At 46.6% G+C, this 20,112-nt stretch overlaps 1 long non-coding RNA gene across 1 annotated transcript in view; it reads left to right on the plus strand.

The window, feature by feature from the left end:
• Positions 1-14,236, plus strand: part of LOC139050493 (uncharacterized) — a 32,386-nt gene extending 18,150 nt beyond the window's left edge. The window contains exons 3-4 of the long non-coding RNA XR_011508905.1: positions 3,144-3,209; positions 14,176-14,236. This is a non-coding gene — a long non-coding RNA (uncharacterized lncRNA). The remainder of the gene's footprint in view (positions 1-3,143; positions 3,210-14,175) is intronic.
• Positions 14,237-20,112: the final 5,876 nt, after the last annotated feature.

Raw genomic sequence — 20,112 nt, forward strand, 5'->3', positions numbered from 1 at the left:
AGGGCTATGTCAAGGGGCTGTCAGGACCTCGACAGGTACCCTTGCTGTTTTGAAGTCTAGGCCACTGGGCTGGAAGGACTGCTCCAGCAAAATTCTTGTTAATCTGGTTTGTTCTTATGACGATATAACACAGCAACCTCGCAAATACGGGACGTCGATTGGAGAGATTGACGGCACGGACACAATATTTTTTTGTTTATGTACTTTTCGTTCCGTACTGCAGCTTTTTGGCTTAATACCTCATCACTGTTGGTAACGCGTTGTCGGACCTACCTAGTCATCCCTTCTCTATTATTAATTACAGCTCTGAACCCGTGAAATGTTGCAAATAATGCCTAATTTGTATCTACACACAAGATGCGCTAACTCGTCATTCCTGTATAGTCATCTATTGTGCCGCAGCGTTGTGTTCTTACAGCGAAAGCTGTATATGACTAAGATTCCGTAGTTTTTTCGTAGGCAAAATGAACAGATTAGAGCGCTCGCCGAGAAAAATAGTGTAAAGTCAAGGTTATTGCACTATATAAGCAGGAGAGGTTTAGACGGTTGAAATAGCTGCGTTATCGATGGGACGGAAACCCGAGCGTAGAACATGCATGCGAGGAGCGCCGGAGGGAACAGCAACAAGAACACAAACGGCGGCGGCGTGAAACGACCACAGACGAACAACGTTCCCGCGATGCTTAAGGAAAACAAATATTGGAAGCCCGGGCAATGATTTTACTCTGTGAAGATGGAATGGCAACGAAAGCACTTTGCTTTTGGTTCGCGAGCTTTGACTGTCGTCAACTTTCGCTGCCATTCGATCTTGACAGAGGGGAATGGCTGTCATTTTTACCTTGTACATTGTGCGTAACTAGAGTGGTAGAAAGCCGCGTCAAAAGAGACACAGCAAGCTATTCTGTGATCACACCCCCTCATCCTGCTGCGAAGAATTGTAAGCTCCATGCGAAAGAAATTCAGTACATAAAAAAATGACATAGAACCTTAAAATTGAAAGTGTGTTCGCTTCATAAACAAACGTCCGCTGGAAATAAAAACAAAAACAGTACACAGTATACCGGCTGAAATATTAAGAAAGAACGCTAAGCGATTTCATTTCTGAGGCTTCAGGTTAGTTTGCAGAGACAATCGCTCTTGTAGCCGATTGGTTTCACCTAGCGATATGTCATAACTGTGTTCGAAAGCTATAGTGTCTGAATAAAACCGTTTTATGAATAAATCAGCATACACGTGCACAAAAACAACTGAACCATTTCTCACGCTTGTTAAGGTAACCACTGTAGTATTTTCCTTAAGCGTGAGGCATATGATGCGTGTCTGTGTAGTGGCGCTTCGTATTGCTGCGGATATCTTCATACCTGAGAGTAATATTTCCCCAATCAATGGTAGGCGATTCTCCCAAGGATTGAAGACAATCCTTGGGAGAATTATAACGGGCAAGGGGTCATATGAAGAGAGCATGAGCTCGTGAAGGCCGGCCTATGAGGCGACGGGATTACAGAGACGTAATCTCAAGTCATAATCATCATCATAAGCCTGGTAACGCCCACGGCAGTGCAAATGCCTGTCCCATAATTCTCCAACTACCCCATTCATCTACGAATTGCGGCCCTGTTGTCGCTGCAAACCTCTTAATCGCATCCGCCCACCTAATTTTTTGCCGCCCCCTGCTATCCCCCTGGAATCCCTTCCGTAGTCCTTCATGACTATCGCTTATTTTCTCTCCTCATTACATGTCCATCCCATGCCCATTTCTTTTTCGTGGTTTCTTAGGTATATCTCAAGTATATGAAGCGATACCAACAAAAAATATTATAGGGTTTTTCAACCCAAAATCCCGATTTGATTATAAGCCCGCCATAGTGGGGGAATCTGGAAATTTGGAGCACCTGCGGTTCTTTAACGTGCACCTAAATGTAAATACACGGGGGTTTTCGCATTTGGCCCAATCGCAATGCGGCTGCCGGGGCCCGGATTCGATCCCCCAACCTCATTCTTAGGAGTCCAAAGCCATAGCCTGTATGAAAGCGTGGCGGTTAAGACGAACAAAACAACCTTAGAGACATCCCTAGAGAAATTCCAGGGATATTGGCACATGAACGATGACTTGACTTAGGACTTCATGCGATAAATCACTTTAGTCGTTGTTTCTAGGGAACATTTAGTGATCTGTCACCTGTTTCTGAGCGCCAGTCAGACAGACGTGCCCACTTTTGCCTATGCCTAGAACATATGCGGGCAGTACTTCTGCCTCAAGCTTTGCGCCGACACCATGAAGCTTTGACTGAAAAAGCGTGCATATTGTGTACTTTATTCTCACTTAGCAGCTGACGGAGAATAACAGAGCGGAAAAACTGCGAATGACAAAACTAACTTTTTCTTGGGCGAAATTGTTCCCACAAAAACAAGTTACATTCAAAGCACACCAATAGCGGCGAACATGGTCGGCGATCGTCGAAATCTTATCAGCGGGTCAAGCACGTCCGCTTTTACACAGCGGTCATCGAAGGCAGCAGAGTAATCGCTGATGCCCGCGTCTCTTCCAGAAAGTTCTAGACCATTCGCGGCTCGCATACATGCAATCAGATTACACCGGCTTTGGTGGCAAGTTACAGCGGATAGAACCATCAGTAACATTCCAGAAACTTTCTATACATGCATGCGCATCCTTCGCTGAGCAATAACATTTGTCAGTCGAAGGAACATGGTCACTCGATAAGCAAGTATACCTGTAGATATATATAACACATACTGCATGCATCTTGGGCACTTCGAAGGGGATGCATTAGAAGTGACACAGCGTCCTTGCGGGTATAAGGTGAGGAAGATGTGCAAAGTCCGTACTCTAAGCCCAGAATGCAGTGATATTTTTTTTTGCGTGAATGTCCGCGAATAATTGTACCGACGAGAAAACGGTAGTAGTTAAATAGGAAGGGGACTGCTCAGTTGAGCAGAACTGGCGCTATGTCACTTGCATTCGTGCGACAGCTGCGCACACCAGACCTCGCTGATAAGATTTCGCACTCTTGGCATGCACTTCAGCGTTATGTTCCACGCAGGCTGGAGCATTACAGACTCAAAGCACTGCTCCTATGAGTATATTAAATTCAACACTTGCACGTTTCCTTCTTTTTTCGCAGAGTTCTTTACTGTATACGAAGCTGCACTTGCCTGTTGAGTACACCTACACTGGAGAGAAAGCTTTGGTAAGTGCTTCAAGGTTTGTCAGCATCAGGTAATGCATCTGTATTCTTGGAGTAAATGTAAAAAAAATGTACGCATGAAATCAAAGAATGAAAATTATACGACATGCTCCATTCAGTAACTCTTCTAGTTGGCTGTTCTAGTTGGCTGTTCGGGTTGCTTCTATATTCAAACGGTTCAAACCTACCTCATAGATAACTTCGAATTCCTGCAGAACCGTGCTGCTCGTTTCATTTTTTTTTTAGAGTACTCACGTTTCACTGGCGTCACAGTGTTAAAGACTCGTGCTGGTCTTGATAACCTTTCTCGTCGTCGCAAACTTGCTCGCTTAACAATTTTCTCAATATTTACCATCATCCGTTGCTTCACAACGATTTCTTTCAATCACCATCGGCGGTCTTTCCACGCCGTGATCATCCTTCCTAGATCAAACGCACCATTTGCGGCACTTCATCTTTTGCAAAATCATTCATACCCAAAAGAATTATTGAGTGGAACCAGCTGCCTGCTTCAATCGCAACTGAAATAAATTCCTCTAAATTTTACGAACTTCTAAAACATGAATGCGATGCGTGTCTTTTCTTCTAGTTTTGTTCCGTTACCTCAATGTGTTTGATTTGTTTTGTGTGTGTTCTGTTTATTCTCTTGCGTTTTTTCATTATGTCTGCTTGAGTGCTGCTGTGCTGCTGTTTTATTCTTGTTGCCTATTCCTTTAATACGCGTCTCTAGATGTTTATAGAGTTTTTGTCACCCTCTATGAAATACCCTCGTTGTGAGGGCCTTTAGGCGTTTCTTGAAATAAATATTACCCGTAAAACTTTAGCACAGCTAAAGAAATGTGCATGAATCCCCTAAAAAAGCTATGTATTCGAGGCAAGGTTTCAATAAATATGCGTTACACTCCGTTCATAATCGATATGCAAAAACTTATATCAATAATTTTCTGCGTAACTCTCTCCAGGTGTCTTTTGTCTGGTGTTTCAGGCTACTATGGTGCGTCGCATGTGTTTAGTTAAAGTGGACTCTGGTTACAAAACCGAAATACTGTAAACTGTAGTAAAGACATTTCTCTCCTGTTACGTGGAGAAGCAGAGCAACAAGAGGCTGTGCTGACAATAACTGTAGAAAACGAAATAAAACGCATGGACAGTGTTACGGCCGGAAGGCCACTTTCCAACAGATTGCGTTCCCTTAACCAGTAATCAGTCTGAATGACCGGATTGTTGCACGAGGTTTCAATATATTGTATAAGGAACACAATAGCTTTATTGGTGAAATATGTATGTTATGTGAGCGGCTGGTGGTAGTAATGGAAAAGGCTCCCGCAGTAAAACTTGCTCTACTCTGTATTGCTACGCACATGCTAAACTCTTTAGCAACGGTGTGTTGTTGTCACCACAAATAATTTCGAAGGATTTTTCGAGTAACGCTACTAGTTTCACGAAGATGAGGCAGAACTGTTTCAGCAGATAAGCTTAACGCAAGCGATGGGAGGAGAAAGTTTTAACAGTGTCATACGCGGCTATATATTGTGCTGTCTGGAATGCACTGTCGTCTGGAAGCAGCCATACCTATACAAAGGGAGGCTATTATTCTGAGAGAAAGTCAATACTTCGTCCACCAATGCCACTGTGGATTGAACTAAGCTAAACCGCGATATTCGGCCGGGACAGGCAAGCAGTAACCACAGCGCCATCGATCAGCCATTGTACTTTGCAAAACACGAACAGTTTTGAGAAGCGTAAATTCTTAGTAGAGGTAAAATATACTTTAAATAAATTATAGAACAACTTTTCGTGCAGGAACCACAATCTGATTTAGAGGCACACCATAGTGGGTAACTCCAATATAATTTTTTTACCAGCCTGACTTCTTTACTGTGCAACTAAATCAAAGTCCACACAGCTTCGTTGCCTTGCAATGCTAAATGCGGGCGCTTCAACCGGCACCGAACCCACGACCTCCAGCTAACGAGCACAACGCCATGGCCGCTGTGCTACAGCCGCTGGTGATTGGCCAACAGTCTGCATCGCTCTATGAAGCCAGCTGAAGGCGGAGCCAAGAAACGCTTTACGGAAATTAACTGTAGTGATGAGCGCATTACAGAAACAATGATGGTAAGCAAACAGATATACGAAGAAAAGACAGCTTGCCAGTCGCGGGAACTGTGCCATCATATTCCCCAGTAAGCGTGAGATACTCTACCAATTGAGCTACGGTGGCGACTATGATCCCGTCTATTTCACTGTGTATTTGAGTATATGCACTACGTCTGCCATTGGAAGAGTACGTAGTGCCACCGCGGCGGATGTAAGCCATCAACACAGGCGTCACCTAATACGCGATCCCTAAAGGGGCACATGGTCAATATTCCTGGTATGCTACTTCAAGTCATAAAAGCTGGTGGAGTCGAGACTCTCACCTGAAAGCGACGATAATGGGTACTGAGAGGCCAGATTTTTGTTAAAAGGTGGAAAGGAGAGCCCCTAAACCTATTGCATGATGTATGTATGTATATATGTATGTATGTATGTATGTATGTATGTATGTATGTATGTATGTGGAAATAGAAAAATAGAAAGGAGGGCCTGCCCCCCGCTCCCGAGCCGTTCCTGCTTCTACAGCTGGACAAGTATATAGAAGGGATTAGGCAATGAACCAAAGGAAATCCTAGGGGAAAGCAACCGCAGTAATTATTAAAATCGCAAATATTAGGAAAATATAAACAAAAGTGGAGAAGAGCGCGTCCTCCAATTGCGAGTACTGTTTGGCGCATGTTGCTGCTTTAGAATACCTGAATATATGGCTGTGCCTCAGATATGCGCTTTCAGTGATTTTTTCTAGGTCTGCTTCTTTAACGCACTCGAAAGTACCGGTGCTGGACTACAAGCTGTAGACGACACCGCTGCATTTTTGCGGATGGCAGTCTTCGCATATGGATGGACGTGAAGGAAAATATATCTGAAACATGTGACTTTCACCAAACGAATTTGCATCATGAACAACTACGCTCAAGAATGAAATGTTACACTTGTCACATTCGGAAGCAAAGATGAATATAAAGGATTTAAAAGAAGGAATTCACACAAGAAGACTGAACGAAAGATGATAGTGCTCTTCTGGTAGTTTACATGGTGTTCCGTGATATCCGATAATGAAACTTACAGAATAATCCCTTGCCTACCTATGAAGAGTATAATATAATGAATGTGCGAAAATGTAGCAAGCGATCATTGTAGATACGCGTATTGATAGTAAATGATCCTCTTGCACAAAGTTTACAGACAGTCCTTGGCCTATCTTATACGAGGCACGTATATAGATTACGTGTTACGCACGTAATGTTACGCAACTATACGTTACGCAACTATACGCAACTATACGTGTGCACGTGTTACGCAACTATAGCACGTTTTACGTGCTATAGTTGGATATGTGCTGGTTCTTCAGAAGGTATAACAATTTTAAGTTAGGATGTTGTCCGCTTTCAGCAGTACCTACAAGTGCTTTAACAGAAGGTTCATGTTATAGGGAAAACTTTAGGTAATCCCACAGATAAACAGCTTGTATATATTGCTACGGCATGAGCCGGGCGAGGAGAAGAGGAAGAAGAAGTGAGCTGGTGCAGCCTCAGGACGCCATCTTGACTTTACCATCCATCTCGTCCCTTGAATAAAGCCGGTTTAACATTAACCGTAACAGTTTTGTGGTGGAGGTGCTGGGTACTTTGATCAAGACGACGGAGCTGCTGCAGCAAGTGCCACGCCGGAGCCGACGCCTCGCTCGACTGCCTCCAACACCACTTGAGATCCCGATGTCCCACAGCAGCGACGAACAGCCTTCTCTGGCTGCTCCAGTGCGAACAACCGGCGCCTGGATGCATCAGATGGAGCCCCACCCTTTCTCTGGAAAATTCGGCGAGGACGTGGAGGAATGGCTCACCCACTACAAGCGTGTGAGCAAGTACAACGGCTGGAACTCCACGACTCAGCTCGACAATGTGGTTCTGTTCCTCACAGACACGGCGCTAATGTGGTTCGAGAACCATGAAGATACGTTCACAACGTGGGACAGCTTCGTTACTCACCTCACAGAGTGCTTTGGCGATTCCACCACGAAACGGAAGCGGGCGGAGCAGACATTGCTTCAGCGCGCTCAAGTCCCAGGTAAGACCTGTACTACGTACATAGAGGCGATCCTGAAGCTTTGCAAGACTGTCAATCCTGGAATGTCCGAAGAGGACAAGGTTGGACACCTTCTCTAAGGCATAGCCGAGGATGTTTACAATTATTTAATCGGAAAGTACAGTCTCGCCTCGGTCGCCGACCTCATCAAGCATTGCCGCACATTTGAGGCCTTGAAGCTGCGCCGTATCACGCCAAAGTTTGGCAGGCTAGCAAATGTCACAACGGCGGCAAGCGTTGACGAAAACGACACCTTCACCTTTCAATTTGACCTTGCGGCAACTATAAGGCAAATTGTTCGTGAAGAACTTGAATGACACACCAAAGGGACGGATGTCGAACAGCTTGGTTGCACTTCCAACCAACCTCAAGAACATGCATCTGCTGTGTCAGCATTGTCTGCCATGCCAGGCGTTGCAGACTGTCGAGTTGATCAGCTGCGACAGCACCGACGTACCTTTCCCGACGACATGACGCACGATCAACGAACTCGTCGAGCTACCACCACGAATCGCAATTCGGAAGATCGCGTTTATTATTCGCAGCGTCCCAGGGTTGACTCCGAGGCATACAACGTCGGTCGCGCATCTCCTGTATGTTACAGCTGTGGCGCCTCAGGACACATTGCTCGTTTTTGTCGCCGGCGCCGACAGACAGCAACATATGGCCCATCACCAACTTGGCCTAATTTTAGACGTGATAGTTATGACGACCGTTGGCCGATAGACCCTGCAAACACCACAGGCGCGCCACCTCGGAATACCTTCCGTCAGTATAGTAGAAGGAGTGGCTCGCCAGCTTCTGACCGCAGCCTGACGCCCCCAACCAGTCGCCAACGCCGTTCACCGTCACCACGGCGACGTGCTACGTCTCCACCGCCGTCGGGAAACTAGCCGGCGCGGCCGATGGAGGTAAGGTCGCCGGACAGTCTGTGTATCTGCGAAATACTCCTCTGCCTATTATGATGGCGAAGAACAAAGTGCGTGTGTTAATTGATAGTATACCTGCAACAGCATTAGTGGACACTGGTGCAACCGTTTCCGTCATGAGTGTGACTTTCAAAGAGAGGCTGGGTAGGAAAGTTATCTTCCCGTGGAATGATGGTGTGACGTTTCGTGGTGTCAGCGGAGAGTGCTAGTTCCCCTTGGTATTTGTGTTGCAAGTGTTTTATTCGGAGGAGAAGATCTTAAAACAGAATTTCTCCTACTACTGCGATGCACTCACGATGTGATTCTCGGGATTGACTTTCTTCAGCATTGTGGGGCATCCGTTAACTGTGGCACAGGCGAAATTACTTTGAATAGCGCGATTCTCGCCACCCTTGCCGACACATCCTTACCAGTGAAAAACTATTGTGTTGTTTCGAACGATTTGCTGCTACCGCCTTGGTCGCTGTCACTTATCCCTGTCAATTTCGCTGCTGCCGACCTTTCATTGTTTGACGCGCAAGTCCAGCCACTTACGTCGAGCTGCGCAAAGAAAGATGTACTTGTACCACGCTCTGTCGTGAGAGTAGTGAATGGCGCCTCCAATTTGTGGGCTTTCAATTGTTCGTGCGTCCCTGCCGTTCTCCCGCATGATATGAAGCTTGCTGAATTTGACGAGATTACTTACAGCTCCATTAAAGTTCCAAGCGAGGAGGAGCAGTCTCATACTAGCGATCCCCAAAGAAGCATTTCTGAAGAGCAGATCCTACGAATGATTAACAAGGCACTGCCCTCACATGAGCGCCGCGCTCTCGCACAAGTTTTGTGGGCACATCTTTCTGTGTTCAATTTCACACAAGGCGACAAGCAGGCTTCACTCCCGCGTGCTCGTGCTCGCCACAGAATTGACACCGGATTTGCGCACCCCAATCGGCAAAAGCCTTACCGCGTTTCTTCAGCAGAGAGGACAGTTATTGCTGAAAAGGTGAAAGACATGCTGCGGAAAAGTGTTGTCCAAGAGTCTTCTAGTCCGTGGGCAGCACCAGTAATCTTAGTAAAGAAGAAGGATGGATCGTGGCGGTTTTGCGTTGATTACAGGAAACTGAATGCGGTCACCAAAAAGGATGTGTATCCGCTTCCTAGAATTGATGATGTCATCGACTGTCTACATTCCGCTGCCTACTTTTCATCACTGGATTTGCGATCAGGGTATTGGCAGATACCCATGCACCCAGACGATAAGCAGAAAACGGCCTTCGTGACACCAGACGGTCTTTATGAATTTAACGTTATGCCGTTCGGCCTTTGTAACGCGCCAGCAACATTCGAACGATTCATGGATACTATCCTCCGAGGACTTAAATGGGAAATTTGTCTGTGCTACCTCGATGATGTGGTGATTTTTGGCAGCACAATGAGTGAACATAACAGCCGTCTCAATCTTGTTCTGGATTGTGTTAAACAAGCCGGCTTGATCCTAAATTCCAAGAAATGTCGTTTTGGAGAAACCGAGGCGTTAGTACTTGGGCATCTGGTCTACAAAAACGGTGTGAGGCCAGATCCACGGAAGATTGAGGCAGTCAGCTCCTTCGAAGCACCGAAGTCAGTGCGGGGGTTGAGGAGTTTCTTGGGCCGTATTTTCGGCGCTTCGTCCCAAGATTCGCCGACGTGGTGTACCCCCTAACATGTCTTCTCCAAAAAGCCGACCCTTTCAACTGGACATCGGCTTGCGACGACGCGTTCCGTCAGCTAAAATTTCTACTAACATCAGGGCCCATATTGCGTCACTTCGATGCATCCGCACCTACGGAAGTGCACGCTGATGCCAGTGGCATCGGCATCGGTGCCGTACTTGTGCAACGTCATCAAGGAGCTGAACACGTTGTGGCTTATGCTAGTCGCTCTTTGACTAAGGCGGAACGCAATTACACTCTGACCGAGCAAGAATGCTTGGCAGCTGTTTTCGCTGTCCACAAATTTCGACCTTATATCTACGGACGCCCGTTCACTATCATTACTGACCACCACGCGTTGTGCTGGTTGGTGAATCTCCGTGACCCGAGTGGACGACTGGCACGTTGGGCTCTTCGACTGCAGGAGTACGACTTCGTTACTTCCTACAAGTCCGGGCATCGCCACGCAGATGCGGACGGTCTCTCCCGCCTTCCTCTGACGACGACGGAGTGTGACGAAGACAATTTTGATGACTGTTTTGCTCCCATTTCTTCTACATTCCCAGACTCGATGACTTTCAAAGCAGAGCAGGAAAATCATATTGCTTTGGAACCTATATTTGTAGCCGCATCGCGCCCTGTAGCCAGCGGTCGATTTTGTGTCCGTGACGGCCTGCTTTACAAGACCAATTATTCGGTTAAAGGCGCACGCTTCCTTCTGGTGGTGCCGCAGAGTCTGCGAACGGACATACTGAGAGCCATGCACAACGATGTGACCTCTGGCCATCTAGGATTCATAAGAACTTTGAACCGGACACAGGAGCGTTTTTACTGGCCCAGAATGCGGGACACGGTCAAGCACTACGTCGCCAGTTGCGAACAATGTCAACGCTACATGCGCCCTACGACCGCTCCGCCAGGTCTTCTCCAACCTCTGCCGCCGCCTCGCCTGCCATTTGAACAAGTGGGTATCGATCTTCTGGGCCCATTGCCCCGATCATCTAACGACAACCGATGGGTGATCGTATGTGTCGACCATCTGACCCGTTACGCGGAAAAGGCGGCCGTGCCATCTTCAACAGCTGCGTCCGTTGCAACGTTTTTGCTTCGATTCATTATTCTTCGACATGGTCCCCCCCATGTCATCATTAGCGATCGCGGTCGTCAGTTCGTTGCGGACGCCGTAGAAGAACTGCTTCGTCTCTGCAGTTCGCAGTTCCGTCATTCAACGCCTTATCACCCTCAGACAAATTGGCTTGTAGAACGTACGAACAAAACTCTAACATTCTAGCCATGTACGTATCTTCCGATCACAAGGACTGGGATGACGTACTCCCCTTCATCACCTATGCGTGTAATACTGCAAAGCATGAGACGACCGATTACAGTCCTTTTTATCTCCTTTACGCACGTTCACCGCTAAGCTGCATTGACACTACACTACCGTTGGACTTTCACAGCGAGTACTCTGTTGCCAAGACGCTTTGTCTTGCCGAAGAAGCCCGGCGTATCGCTCGTCTTCGTACTGTGGCATCGCAAGACCGATCGAAAGAGCGCTATGACAGCCGACACCAGTCTGTCTCGTACGCCAAAGGAGATTTTGTGTGGTTGTGGACTCCGCAACGTAAACGTGGGTTATGCGAAAAGTTTTTACCCCGGTACACGGGCCCATTCGTCATTGTAGATCGCTTGAGTGACTTGACGTACGTAGTGGCACGCTTGACGTCGACTGGTCGTCGGTCTAGCCGGACCCATTTAGTACATGTTGCCCGTCTTAAGCGGTTTCACCCTACGCTTTCCGAGTGATTTGGACTTGCCCAGCGGGCTTCGTCTGGCAACCGGGGATTGCTACGACATGAGCCGGGCGAGGAGAAGAGGAAGAAGAAGTGAGCTGGTGCAGCCTCAGGGCGCCATCCTGACTTTACCATCCATCTCGTCTCTTGAATAAAGCCGGTTTAACATTAACCGTAACAATATATAGTACACACTTTCTGAAAAGCAGAAATTTTGCGCCAATTATACGACCACAAAGGAAATACACACACACGGGATACAGCAGCCATCGCCCCTAAGCGTGTATTGTGAAAGACACGCCGTTTCATAGCGAGTTACCGACTCTTTTCCGTGCATGGTGTCACTAGCCACTCATTGTGGGCTGACCCCGGATATACAGGGTGTTTCAGCGAACACTTGCAAACATTTTAAATGTTGCCTTTGGCAGATAACTCAATTCTAGTTTATGAGCCGGTCTACTCGAAGCGGTGACACAACATGCACAAAAAATTTAAATTCAATATCGGCTAACTACCAATAATTCACTTATTAATATTTTAGGTAATTATGTTTTCATTCATAGTGCAATTTGGAAACTCCAGCATTGTACTTCGCAAGGTGGATTCACATATGGGACGAATTCTCAGGACGGCAACAGTTTCGAGTTATGAATTCCCGAACATTACGGAGAAATACATTGGCGTTCCAGTTACTGCGGTGCTTCAGTGCATCAAACGACGTTTTTAAAACGAATTAATTGCCACGCGAATGCATTCTCCCCAATGTTCCGGAATTAATATCTCGAAACTGGAGCCATCCTGAAAATTCGTTCCAAGTTGATCCGGCTGGCGACCTCCACGGCTCGAATTTGTAAACTGCAATGTGGGCCATATATTAATTAGAAACTTATTTAGTGCATTTTTAATATTTGTCGATTTTTCATCTCAATTTCTTCTGCATTTACTGTGCACCGCTTCCCGTAGACCAGCTCATCAAATTTCATTGTGGTATCTGCGACAGGCAACTTGTACAGATTTTCGAAAGTGTTTGCTGAAACACCCTGTATATAAGCGAAAAAAGATTCTAGCAAACGATCCACAACCCGATGCTGTAACGTTTCGACTAGGGGAATAAATACGAGACGGTTGAGTGAGTATCGAGAAGAAATTTCCTAGTGCAAGCCACTGCGTTATGGCGCATGGCGTGTTTTATTGAATTATTCATATTTAGGGACGTTCCATGCGATCTTTCGCGGTCGCCGCTAAATACAAATATAAAAGCTGATTTTTGACAATTGAACACGACATTCGATGAACACGCACATAAGCTGCACGCTTTACGTTTTGGTTAGGGTTTCAACGTCAATTGGCGAAATATGCCCAGTCGCGTTCGTGCTCCAATCGCCATAAAGGTGCACAGGAACATCTGTATTCTAAGACTGCTGATTAGACACACTTGTTTGCTGGAACGACTTGTAACTTGCTGAAGTGTTCACGCTGGTGCATGTGTACCCGGAGGGGCTCTTCACATCTGCGGTATAGTAAGCGACCAGCCGGGACCCAGTCCTTTCTCAGGTGGTCAAGGCGGCGTCCCAAGGGGAGGAATTGGTTCAACCGGCTTGTAGCCACAAAGCCCGCCAAGCTGTTCCAGCGTGGTTATCCCACAAAGTCTACGGTCGAGGGTTCTACAGTTTCTCCACTTGGGTCATGCTGGCGTGTAAAGGCCAAGAAGGTGGCCGGTTCCCATGTTTCGTGGCCTAGCCTGGACCAGGACATCTTTCACATGGCGCAGAGCTGACAAATCTGTTAGGATTATCAGCGGGCCTCACGTCATATGAAAAACACCCCCTGGCCGTTTCCACAGAGACCCTGCATGTAGATTTTGGGGGGCCCTTCAAAGGCCATTACTTCCCAGCTAGGCGGGAGGCAAGGTCTCGTACATTGAACTTAAAAGCTTTTTTGTTGGCGACAAACAAACTGCGTTAAGGGGGTGTAGAAAGCATGTGAGGCCCCTCGGACATATTCTTCGTTGGCCCGCCAGGCTCGGTGGCCTGCCAGGATCAGTTAGGCAACTTTGGTCACCGCACCTAGTTTCTTTCATTGTATGTTGCGTTGTACCAGTTATATAGTGCAATACCAACTCACCCAATCCTCAACCCTAGTGAGATGTGATTAGATAATGGACCCAAGTATATCCTACAGAAAAGCTACCGCACTTATTCTTAAAATCGCATTTATTAGGAAAATATAAACAAATGTGGAGGAAACAACTAGCCACCCGTGGGTGCTCAATCGGTAAGCACCTCCCGCGTCATCCTGAAACTGCCAATACGGCTTAACGCATATTGCAGCGTTAGAATAAGTGAATATAGTCTTGTGTCTTATATATGCACTTTCTGCGATTTTTTTCTAGGTGTGCGCCGCGAAAGCACTCGAAAGTGCCGGTGCTGGAATACAAGCTGTAGACGACATCGCTGCATTTACCCGGGTGGTAGTCTTCACATATGGATGGACGTGAAGAAAGATACCTCTGAAGCATCTGACTTTCAAGAAAGGGAATTTCGATCATTCACGACTACGTCCAAGATTTTAATTTGCACAGTTGTCGCAACCGGAAGCAAACATTATGGATATAACGGATTAAAAAAAAAAGAAGTCACACAGAAAGATTAAATGAAACATGATACTGCTGTTATCGTAGTTTACATTGTCTTCTCTGATCCCTGATATAGACAGCTACATAAATTACCTTTTACCTACCTATGAAGGGTATAATATAATGGATGTGCGAAAATGTAGCACGCAATCATTGTAGATGCGCATATTGTTGGCAAGGTAGTGAATGATCGTCTTGCACAAGGTTAACAGATTGTCGTGGGCGTATGTATACACGTGCTATTTTTGGATATGCGGTAGTTCTTCGGAAGGTATAAAAATTTTACGTTAGGATGTTGTCTACATTCAGCAGTACTTCCATGTACTTTACTAGAAGGTACGTGTTATACGGATACCTTTAGGGAATGACACATAGAAACAGCTTATAGATATAGTGCATAATCTCTAAAAACCAGATATATTGCGCCAAATATACGACCACAGAGGAAGTGCACAAACACGGCATAAAGGAGCCGTCGCCTGTATCTATGTATGTACTATCGAAGACATGCCATTTCTTAGCCAGTTACCACCTCTATTCTCTGTAGGTTGTTACTAGCCTCTCATTGGGGGCTCACCTCGGATATATATAAGCGAAAAATCATTCTAACAAATGCTTCATAGTACAGTAGCCCGATGCTCTAACGTTTAGACTACGGGAATAAACAGGAGCAGGTTGATGGAGCATCCAGAACATATTTCCTAGCACAAGCCAGTGCGCTGAGGTGCCTGCCGCGTTTGAGTGCAGTACTCATTTTTATGGGCGTTCCATGCGATCTTTCGCCGTCTCCGAAAAACACAAATGTAAACGCAGATATTTCACATTTTAATGCGATACCCGATGAACACGCACATCAGCTGTTCGCTCACCGGATTGGTTGGGGTTTCTGCGTCAAGTCGTGAAATACGTCTCGGAGCGTCCGTGCTCCAAACGCACATACTGGAGTACAGGAACATCAGTATTCTAAGAATGCACGTCAGAGACATTTGCTTGCTGGAAAGACTTGTAACATAGCTGTTCAGACTCTCCCAGCTTGTGCCAGCTTTTCGCCGCACACAGTAGCCGTGGCAGCACATGTCGGTGCGAGTTTTTTCGGAGAGGCTCCACATCCCTCACATCGCGCAAACCTGCTGTGCTTGTTAATTGTGAGAGCGCCAGCAGAGGGCCTCCTGCGAAACGCTAATCACAATCGAGCAAGGATGGCCCACAAACCGCGGCAAGAGCGCTCTGTTCGGCAACATGCAGGAACAACGCACTCAAGCGTGTGTCATGCATGAGGCGGCTCGACGCCGCGGGTGCTAAGGCATGGCGCTGCGCAGCAGGGGACCGAGGTTAGGCGACAATAATGAGGAGACACAATATATATATATATATATATATATATATATATATATATATATATATATATATATATTTATATGCTGGTTATCGTCGGCGAGAATGGTTTCCCACTACTCCCTACTTGTGATTTTCCATCCCAACAGGAGGGAATTCAATTTTGGGACCTGCTCTTGCATTCCCACGTTACGTGGGCTGGAGTTGGCATCCCCCCGCACCCCGGGCAGTGGCCAGGACATGCCGTAGGCCAGATGGCATGCCAAAGTCCACGGTGCGGGTGGTATTTGTCTGATATACCCTAAAGTCCCAGGCATGTTCTGCGTTCTAGACGTTGACGCTCAAGGATGTCGAGTAGAGACGTCAAAGGATTGAATCGGCGTGTATCGGGCTGCCATCGCGCTCGGCAAGCCAATAATGGAGCGAGAGCATCTGCCCTTTCGTTGCCCGCAACCCCCGCGTGGTCCGGTCGCTGTGCGCTTCCCGGACCATGTGACCTTGTATGCGTAGGGCACAGACCGCTACTCTGCCTTACATGAACAGCCAACAAGCCACCTGTGAGTCAGTGAGGATCACAGATGGCTCGCCGGCTGCGTCTTTGGTCTTAATTGCCATTGCGATGGCGGCTCTCTCCGCGATGCCTGTTTGGTCCTAATTGTGGCACCAATGTGGAATTTCGATCGGACTGTAGTGCTTGCGGCCACTCTTATATGGCCACCTGGTCCCGGAGCTACATCTTTGTACAGTGGGTCAGCAGAATTTGCAAATCTTCTTTATGTTAATGTGCCCGATGCTTACGGTGGCCCTGGTGGTAAAAGGGCTCATGCTTTGGTAAACTGAAGCCACTATGAAGTTTTTGCTCATCGCTTGAGGTAGAGCCAGTAAGTATTGCTCGTCTTGCACTGAGTTTCGGCGTGAAGAAGCCCATCGGGAGTCCGATGGAGGCTTTGTAGGCCATTCGTACCTTCTCCAGTTCCGTGTTACACAACTCCTGATAAGGGAGGCTCTATCTAATGCACCTGATGACGAAGGCGTGAACAATTCTGAATGTTTAGGCCTCGCTAAAGCCACTACGATGCTTCGTCCGTCTTTGTACTAGTCTAGATGTTTGTTTGACTGTCGTTCAGAGCGTTCTGATTGTTTTATCTGCGCGTCTGTTACTTTGAAGCCGAATACCAGGTAGGCCCATTGTTTGTGCCTCTCTGAGCTCTTTTCTGTCTAGCCGGAGCGAGAATGGCGGTTTACAGTGCCCTTTGCCACGAATCCTGAAGAATATAGATTTTTCCTGTGCGCAGGTCATACCGCCCTTAGGACCAAACGGTGTACAGCTTGTATCACTCCTTGCAGCACACTTTCTTTGTGGCCCAGGGTTCCTTCTGGGATCAAAAGCGTGATGCCATTTGCGTAAAGGGTATGTCCGGCATTTGTTACTGTCGTGTTCCTGCCCATATTGAAGAGCAAAGGGGACAGTGTTGTTCCTTGTGAAGTTCCACGATTGGGCATCCGGAGAGTCTCAGAAAGGACTTCTTATAGCCTACTGCGGCTTTTCGACCCGTTAGAAAGAAGCGAATGGGCTGTAGGTTTTTGCTCCAGAAGCCGCATTACTTAGTTCTTGCCGAATTAGGTCGTGTGCCATGCTGCGCCACCACTCATGCTGCTACTACGTGCTCTGCCCCTGCTGGAATGTTGTTGTTCACCCTGTCATGCAATATTAAGATGTGCCCTGCGTGAATGTCCTGCTGCGTAAAACCGTACATGTTCTCAGATAGGTAGTCGTTTTCTTCTAGGAGGTTAGTTAATCTATTAGTATGACTTTTTCAAATAATTTCCCTAGACGTGACGTCCGATATCTGGACCGCAGGTTTGGCACGCTGCGGGTTTTCCCGGCATCTTTTATAACAACTATGGATGCTTCATTCCACTGTGTCGGTAGCAATCCCGTGCCCCAAATCTGCTCGGCGAGCAGTCCGTAAGCTTTTCCAGATGCTCGTCACTAAGGTTTCGTAGCATTGCCTAAATTGGTTTGTCTTGCCCGGGGCTGTGTTTCGCTGTCCAGATCGTGCCGCTACTAAATGTTCGGCCTTTGAGATAGCAGCGTCCCATTGGCGTGGCCATTGTTCTTGCGTATGACTAGAACCACGGTGACCGAGCATACGTAATTCTTTCGAAGAAAGTTTATGAGTGTTTTGTTCCAGCCTTTGAACACCCGGGCAAGTGTAATTATGGTCCTGTTGGTGACCATATTCTATTCTCCAGCTCTAGTTTGCTTCGCAGTATTGCACATCGTATGTTTGTCATTAATGTGCTTCTCACAAGGTCGTAAAACTGTACGCAGTTTTTGGCTTCCAGTACGCTAGCACAATTGTTTGCCTTTACAGTTAATTCAGATATTTTGATTCTGAGTTTGCCTCTTTTAGTCTCTACCTTTTCCACCGTCCAGTGAGCCGCCTTGCAATTCCATAGGTGCAGGAGATGGGTGTCAATTATGGGCTTTTCCATGGAAAGACTGATGTACTTAGAGGTGCTGCCATGCGCCTCCAAAATGTAAGCAGGCCACTTTTGCGCGTTAGGTGATTAGTGATTTTGGTGAGTCTATAGAAAGGCTGATAATTTAGTTGTAGTGGATGCTGCTCGCATTCATCGAGTCCTTGCTCTCCATGTGTGCCTACACACGTCCCTCCACGCATGTTTAGTAGACATCTTGCGTTTACTGCAACTCAAAGCGCCACTAATTCTACGAGCTTTACGTTGCGCAATATTCTTTCATGCTACTATCACATTGGTTCTTTCACCCTCACCACAAAATTTTGATTTTTCAACTATATAAAAGAATCAGATTTTCCAACGTCTGCACTCAAAGGCGGAACATCTAGCAGAAAACCCCGGTACCCCAACCATCGCACCACGGACGCTCTCTTAACCGTAAGGGTTTGCCTCATCATTAGCGTGCTTCAGAATATTACATGAGTCTAAAGCATGTTGCATTAGTGGCAGGGTGAATTGCAGTAAATACAAGCTGCCTAAGCAAACAGGCGAGGCGTGACCTGCGCCAAAACACATAGACATTAGGTACCCCATGATCGCGATCAGCATCGGCAGAGCTTTAAAACTGTCGCATATTCTTGACCTCCTGTTTCCGGAGGCCCGCATATGGGCGCGGCCGGTTTTGAGCTGCAGCCTTCACCGAGCACGAAGGAACAAGCTCTTCTTGCATCTAGACCATGGAGTCACCCTAGCGTGAATGCGCGCCATCCTTGCTTCAGCGCAATTAGTGTTTCAATAGAGCCAATTAAAAAGTGAAGGGCTATTTCAGCAATGTGGGCAATGCGGTGCTACGCGACGAAAGCGCGGCGCTGACAAACGCTAACACGACTGCTAAGTGCGCGAAAAAGATAGCAAAAGTTCGAAAGGTCTCAACAACAGGGTTTCAATTGCTTTCAGGAAACAAAGCTGCCTTACCTGATGTCTCAGAATATAGCTGCTGCTCTGCTGTAGATTGCAACACGAACACGCTTACACAGATTTCCCCACCTCGTGTTGAATTACTGATGCAAAAGAAAGACGTGCAGTTCATGTGAGTATTGTTCTTCAGACACTTAATAAAACAAACGAAATGAGTAGTTTTGCGCCTAAATATGAACAACGGCGAATGATTGCACAACGTCTTCATAGAATCAACCTCGCAAGAAATAGATCGAAGCGCTTCGGCGCGCTGACTTTCCGTCGGGAAATGCTTCAGAATTTTCCATGCCACCTGCTCGCGCAAGTGCCCTCGGACTGCTGGTTACAGCATCAGGCTGCTATGCTAGGGGTCATCTATTAGAATATGGTCGTTATGCGGATGTACTTGTTTATTTATTAAGTAATAAACGTCGGTATATATACATATTCGACGCATCAAGGTAACCACACCACGGTAAGATGCAATTTCTCTGGGGTTAGCTTTAGATCACAATTAGAGGCTAGCAAACATACCTGACTCGGAAAAATGGTGGTAACTGTCTAAGCAAGATTTCATTAATGAACACTTGCTGGTGGTGCTTTGCAACATATTGTAAAAAAGTGTGGCTCTCCACTGTTTATCGGTTGCAGAATTCTAGGTCGAACCAAGAATAAGCTTACAATGGATAATACCGAAACAAAACATATGGAAATGCTGGGTGAAATGTACGAAAGTATTTCATTCATTGCGCTAACAGCCGAACAATTCAATTTTCTTGGTTTGTCAACACGGATTACCTAAAACTGGTGGGTTGTGCAGCCTTATGCGTTTGTCCAGTTCTGTTCACTCACTTGTTCAAATTATGTTCGCGTCAGTTGTGCATAAAGTACTATCTGCTTTCATCGTTCGTAATGGCA

The sequence above is a fragment of the Dermacentor albipictus genome, chromosome 10 (assembly GCF_038994185.2).
Source record: "Dermacentor albipictus isolate Rhodes 1998 colony chromosome 10, USDA_Dalb.pri_finalv2, whole genome shotgun sequence".
Classification (NCBI taxonomy): domain Eukaryota; kingdom Metazoa; phylum Arthropoda; class Arachnida; order Ixodida; family Ixodidae; genus Dermacentor; species Dermacentor albipictus.